Genomic DNA, 7339 nt, shown 5'->3' with positions numbered 1-7339 from the left:
AAAAGCTAATGAGCGGCCGGCGCGGGACCTTGCCGATTACTGCGCGGCTGCTCACGCGCAGCTTAGAGGGGAACATTGCACATGAGCCTCACCCCATTTTTAAAAAAAAGTTATTTCTTGCACCCTCTTCTTCAGCTCTGTCCCCCCTTGCTTGATTCCGTGCTTGTATGCAGCTTATGCTGGCTCTGGGCTAGAACAGCTTTCAGCGAAGGGACCCACTGCGGGAAATGCTTCTACCCCAAGTAGCTGGTTCCAAGGATAATCAATTCATGGAATCCGTTACCCAGAGCGTGCTGCTGAAATAAGTATTCTGTCTTTAGGCCAACCAGACTGATTGGGACATTGTCGAACCCCTTTAAGCCAGTGGTTTCCAAGCTTGTCAATGTTTTGGCGGGCTAAATCAAACTACCTGGAAGACCATATGAAGCGTAGGTCTCTTGCAGTCAAAGATGGCACAGGTTGTCGTTTCTTCACTGATGCCCCCTCCCGCCAACCCAAACAAGCATGCTTAAATGGACCATTCAGTGTTCTTCTAACCAGTTTTTTCCCCTCCTCCACCTGAAGGCATTGACTCCTTGCTGGCTGCAGCTTTACGGGACAGTTGGCCTTTGGTACCTTGTACAGGCGCCCATTGTCCATGCGTGAACTTGATGGGCTATTCGACCACGGGGGGCGTCCCAGCAGAACCTGGACCTATCCTCATCCGAGAAATGCACACACGTACTGGTGTCGCAAGATAGCGATCAGAAGTAGGAGCCCTGGGCAATTCCCCCTCTCCTCGCCCCACCCCCCACACCCAGCCAAGAGGCGCTGAGGCACATCCCCTGATCAGGTAATACAAGACAGACCAGGGCTCAAAGATAGGGCCCTGCTGATCTGTATGGCTCACCTGCTCACTGAACAAACTCTCTGGGGAACGCTGGACTGTGCAGTGTTCCCAAACCGGTCGTTATTTGTAAGATTTCTAGGTCTTAACGTTTGTTAAAAAAAACCATTGCAGATTTTACTAACAACTGAAGTTAATGAAATTGGCCACAGAGCTTATGAGTTTAGTTACAAAGATTATATAATCAAGCACAGGGAGAGGATTAACTAATCTCGAGAGAGAGAGAGAGAGAGAGAGAGAGAGCAAGAGTCAGAACTGTACATTCCAGCACTGAAGAATTCCACTGAATTTATTCACTGTAATGGTAGTGGACAGCTTATATTTAATATGAATCTCACATAGGAGAAAAGGATAATTGTATTGCAATGGGCTTAAAATTACAGGGAACATTGCTTACAACCCTCAGATCTCTGCGCTCCTCAAATTCTGGCCTCTTAAACATCCCTGGTTTTAACCGCTCCACCATTGGCAGCCGTGCCTTCAGCTGCCAAGGCCCTAAGCTCTGGAATTCCCTCCCCAAACCTCTCCGCCTCTCTACCTCTCTTTCCTCCTTCAAGACGCTCCTTAAAACCTACCTCTTTGACCAAGCTTTTGGTCACCTGCCCTTATTTATCCTTATGTGGATCGGTGTCAAATTTTTTGTCTTAAAATAGTCCTGTGCAGCACCTTGGGACGTTTTACTACTTTAAAGGCGCTATATAAATACAAGTTGTTGTTGTTAGTAATTTATTTCAGGGGCTAGAAATTCAGTTGGTTGCGCCAGCCGTTAGCGCCTTAGGAGGAGTAGATGTCGAGCGCTAGGCGCTTAGCGCCCGGGCGCAGCACGATCTGTGCCTCGCCCCAACTTCAGTAGACATTTAGCGCCGGCGCAAAGTCTTTGCGCGCGCTCAGCTGCGCGCGCAGATCATGACGTCATTTCCTCGTGCAACGCCCTTTGTGCGCCCCCAACCGGAACTTCAGTCGCGCCGGCCCATTGTGCGCCTGGCGTCCCTAGCGACTGTTGAGTGGAACGGTGCTCAGCCGATGCGGGCCGCAGGGAGCGCAAATTAAAGGGCACTTCACCTGCACTATAAAAGGCTGCCATTTTGCAGCACTCATTCTTGTGAAACGGATCTTTGGAGAGAGACCAAGGCAGAGAGCTTACTGCTTTGGCCCAACACTAGGACAGGTACTTCTGGCTTCAGGCCACAGCTTTGCAATTGTCTTTGCCTTCATTCATATCTCATTGTTTGCCAGCATATTATGGGGGCTGCAATGGGTGTCAACGCTGGCTTTCACAATTACATCCAAAGGGCTCACAGACGCCGTGAGAGAGTGCGAGCCCTGGCTAGACGGAGAGGGGGCAACAGGCGTCGCCAAGGGAGGCCTTATCCACCCAGGGTCTACCGCCAGCAGTTCTCCTATCTCAACATGTCTGACGACCAGTGTGTTAGGAGGCTGCGATTCCGAAGGGAGGTGGTCACAGAGATCTGCCAGCTGCTTCGGAGAGATCTGCAGCCACAGCTGAGGTGCAGGACGTCTCTGTCGGTGGCAGTGAAGGTGACGGTGGCTCTCAACTTCTATGCCACCGGCTCCTTCCAATCCGCTGCTGGGGACATTGCTAACATCTCCCAGTTCGCCGTGCATTGCTGCATCCGCCAGGTGACCAATGCCCTTTTCAGAAGGAGACGTCAGTTCATCTCCTTCCCCATGACCCTGGACAAGCAGCAACAGCGTGCAATGGGATTTGGAAGAATAGCAGGCTTCCCCATGGTGCAGGGCGCCATTGACTGCACGCATGTGGCTTTGTGGGCACCTCTGGAGAATGCCGAGGAATACCGCAACCGGAAGGGCTACCATTCGCTGAACGTGCAGCTGGTGTGTGACCACAGGCAGCTCATCCTAGCTGTCAATGCCCGCTTTCCAGGCAGCAGCCACGATGCCTTCATCCTGCGACAGACTACTGTGGCTGACATGTTCCAGCCACAGCCTCACCCACGAGGATGGCTTATCGGGGACAAAGGCTATCCTTTGTGTACCTGGCTCATGACCCCGCTCCGCGCGCCCAGGACCCCTGCTGAAGAGGCATACAACGAGAGCCATCAAGCGACCAGGAACATCATCGAACAAACAATCGGCATCCTGAAGCAACGGTTCCGCTGCCTGGATCGTTCCGGCGGAGCCCTGCAGTATGCTCCAGAGCGAGTCTCCCATTTCGTGGTCGTTTGCTGCATGCTGCACAACCTGGCTATCCGCAGGACTCAGGCATTGCCACCACAGATTGGAGCACCACCTCAGGAGGAGGAGCAGGAGGAGGAGGACCAGCACAGGAGGGAGGCACAAGGTCCAAGGGCCGCCCGTCGGCGGCTTATTGAACGTAGGTTCTAGGCCCCCTCTCAGGGAATGGCTTGTGCCAATGAAAGAACATGAATGCAGCCGCTCCGCAAGCCCTCAGCCGGTCAAGGCAACAAAAACTTCAAAGTTCAAACATGGACAATCTGATTAAAGAAAATTGTTTATTCCACAAACTCTGTGCCCTTCCCACATGACAAACAAAAACAGAAAAAAAAAACCAAAAACAGTCAGACACATAACTCGCTCCCACAACCTGGAGAGGATTAACAAAACAGTGAAACAAAAATGACCGTCATCCTCGGCCTTCATAAAAACAAACACAACATCCTCGGCCTTCATAAAAACAAACACAACATCCTCGGCCTTCATAAAAACAAACACAACATCCTCGGCCTTCATAAAAACAACACATTTGCCCACATCTTCTACTTTTTGTCCCGCGAGGGCGATGCCTTGCGCATACTTGTGCGGCCCCTGCCCGCCCTGCTGCTCCTCCTCAATTGGAGCCCAGTGGCTGCAGCAAGGCTGGGGGAAGGCTCCTGAGGGGCACATGGCGAGACGGCAGATGCCCTTGGGGGTCGGCCTGCACGAGCTCTGGCCCTCGAGGGGCCGGCTGGTGACTGCTGCAGCTGTGGCTGGGTGGCATCAGTGTGTCCAGCAGCTGGTGGCAGCTGCACTGGTGGAGTGGCAGTGTCGGCTGCAGGAATGGGGGCAAGCTGGCTGATGGCAGGCGCTCGCTGGTCGCCTGAGACAGTGGCAGTCGCCCGGGCCAGCACTGCAGCATGCGCAGCAAACTGCTGAAGGACAGCCCGCTGGGCTGCTGCAGGGCGGCGGGTGCCCTGGCGATGCCTGGCTGATGCAGCCAGTGTGGTACCAGTTAGTGCCCGTGTTGCCCTGGTCTGTGACCGCATAAGACCAGCCAGTGACTGGACGGCACGACTGAGCACTTGGGTAGTCGCCGACTGTGCTGCCCCGAATTCCTCCACACTCCCAGGCAGTGACTGGACGGCACGAGTGAGCACTTGGGTACTCGCCGACTGTGCTGCCCCGAATTCCTCCACACTCCCAGCCAGTGACTGGACGGCATGAGTGAGCACTTGGGTACTCGCCAACTGTGCTGCCCCGAATTCCTGCAGACTCCTGGCCTGTGCTGCCCCAAATTCCTCCACACTCCGAGCCAGTGACTGTATGGAGTCAGGCATCCGTGCCACTACCCCCATGAGCTCCGTGTGCCTGCGCACCGAGTCGACGGCCATTTCCTCTAGGAGGCGCACCTCCTCTGCGCTGACCGTCGCAGGACTGGAGGCTGCACTCACCCTCTGGGGAGAAGGCCGCCGAGCTTCCCCACCCCTCCCGCGTTGCTGCAGGCCGCTGGGCCCAGGAACTTCACTCTCCTGCTACCCTTCCCCCAGGCTCCCCTCCAGGGAAGACGTGTCCCCTACATTGCCATGGGCTGCCGCGGCTGAAGGTGCCACTGATGGGCCGGCTACCTCTTCCTCCTCCTCCTCTTCCGAGGGGCTGTCACTGGCAGCTTCAGGGCCCGCCTCCTCACCTGGCGATTCACCATCTGAAAGCAGGAAGGCACAAGAGTAGCTTTAGAGTGAGGACAGGGCGTCAGCGAGGGAGGCATGAGTGGTGCCATTCACCGCATTGGTCGGACAGTGGCAAAGGATGTTGATCTGATGCGCAAGTGGAACGAGAGAGGTCCAAAAGGTGATGTCCTTACCATTGGTGCCCAGAACAGGGTCGGCATCTCCAGTGGCAACGGGGCCAATCACACGGACTCCCATAATGCGCTCCATGCGCTGGTCTAGGTCGGTGAGCTCCTGGTGCTGAGGTCGGCCTCCACCGGTCCCAATCTGGCTACGCCTGTTGTTAGCCAGCTTGGCCTGCAAGAGAAAGGACGGCCTCTAAGTACGGTGTGTAGCCTTGATCTTGTCTGCACTGCCTCCCATGGTCGAATAGCTTGGCCATTGTGTAGCCCTGATCTTGTCTGCACTGCCTCCCATGGTCGAATAGCTTGGCCATTGTGTAGCCCTGATCTTGTCTGCACTGCCTCCCATGGTCGAATAGCTTGGCCATTGTGTAGCCCTGATCTTGTCTGCACTGCCTCCCATGGTCGAATAGCTTGGCCATTGTGTAGCCCTGATCTTGTCTGCACTGCCTCCCATGGTCGAATAGCTTGGACAGTGTAAAGTGCAGAATGTGCAATTGATGTTCATGCCAGTCCCATAGCTGCTGGATGAGGGCTGGCCATTAGGGCTTTCAGGTCCCTTTGTCCATAATGTGAGGTGCACATGCAAGGATGAGGAGGACACTGGAAAGGGTACTCACCCTGACAATCCGAGTGAGGTCGTTGAACTTTTTCCTGCATTGTACAGGATTCCTGGCAACCACACTGTTGGATGTCACCCTGTTGGAGACCTCCCTCCAGGCTTTGCGGTAGATGCTGGGCACCGGCTTCTTGCCACTGTCAGGGAACAAAACATGGCGTCTTCGTTCCACTGCGCTAACCAGCAGCCTCAGGTCACCTTCGCTAAAGCGCAGCGCTCTCTCCCGGGCCTTCTGCATCGTCCTGGGCGGTAAACAGTTGCAGCAGCAGTGCTCAGGCCTAGGTGGAGGGCTGCAGTGTCCAGGGCGTGGCAGCCAAACAAATCGACCCTTCCCCCTTTAAGAGATGGCCGGCGCCAGCGTGTCTGCCGCCAATGAAGAAATCACCGCACCTGCGCTGCGCCCGGCCTCGGCGGTATAGCTCAGCACCGCCGGCTTAGCACCTAAAGATAGTCGTGCATCACCAGTTTTAGCGCTGCAGCAACCTCTTAGGGCGATGCTACTGAATATCGGCGAAATGGCCTCGACTTTGCGCCGGGCGCAAACTTCAGCGGCCGCCCGACTTTACCGCCCCAAAAGTGGCTATACTGAATTTCTAGGCCCAGGTCTTTAAAATACATCTCATCATTTACTGCAATGATAGATTGGGAGATGGTAGCATCGTGGTCACTGGACTAGTAATCCAGAGACATGGGTTCAAATCCCCACCACAGCAGCTGGGGATTTTAAATTTAGTTAATTAATTAAACTGGAATAAAATGCCAGTATCAGTATTAGTGACCATGAAGCTACCGGATTATCGTAAAAACCCATCTGGTTCACTAATGTCCTTTGGGGAAGGAAATCTGCCTTCCTTACCCGGTCTGGCCTATCTGTGACTCCAGTCCCACAGCAATGTGGTTGACTCCTAACTGCCCCTCTGAAATGGTGGCTCACCACCGCCTTCTCAAGGGCAATTAGGGATGGGCAATTTTAAAAACAGCACCACAGAATTGTATGGAAATCCCTTTTGGAAATTTAAAGGTGTGCAGCTGTTCTTTTGGGGTTTTTTATTCTTGGCCTTGCCAGCGACGCCCAGACCCCGTGAATGAATTTTAAAAAAAACACCAAAAAATTGCTGCACAGCTTTAAATTTCCTGAGGCGTTTCCATACAATTTTGAGTTGCTGTTTTTAAAAGAAGGTTTCAAGGTGATGACAAGGAAGTTGCACAGATTCTCAACTGTCCCAAAGTTGGTGGCCATATAGGCCAAAAAGATAACTCCACATATTGGGCCAGTAATTCCGGTCCCAACGCGTGAGTACGGACGGGGTACTCACGCGTGGGCCCGTTGGAAGTACCGGATTTCAGCATGCACAGCGCATGCGTGGGAAACCGGCATTTCCTCCAAGGGGTTCAGAGGTCCAACCCGTGCGCGCAGGACTCTGCGCGCACGCGTTGAACTTCCTTCTTTTTGACAGGTTTGCCCATGTGCAAGGGCCTGAAGTTTTTAGACATATAAAAAGGAGGCGTAAGGACTTGATTCTTGAAGGTAAGTGGTCTATTATTTAAAATTATAACATTTTTTCCACAGCTTTATTGTTTTTAAGGACTTTACAGTAAGGTAAGTTTATTTTTAGACCCGATTTCTTAAAAAATTATTTTTTTCAAAAATTTGATTAATTGTTTAAAATAGTTTTTTAAAGTTATTTATAGTTTATTTAATTATTGGGATGTTTTTTAAAATTTTATTTAAAGTTAAACTAGTCTTTTGGGCGCCCGTACTTTTCATGAGTTTGAAAATTCTTAC

The sequence above is a fragment of the Somniosus microcephalus genome, chromosome 6 (genome assembly GCF_052327205.1).
Source record: "Somniosus microcephalus isolate GS21.2 chromosome 6, FLI_Smic_1.0, whole genome shotgun sequence".
NCBI lineage: Eukaryota > Metazoa > Chordata > Chondrichthyes > Squaliformes > Somniosidae > Somniosus > Somniosus microcephalus.
The sequence above is the reverse complement of the archived record's forward strand: the minus strand, read 5'-3'. Positions refer to the sequence as shown.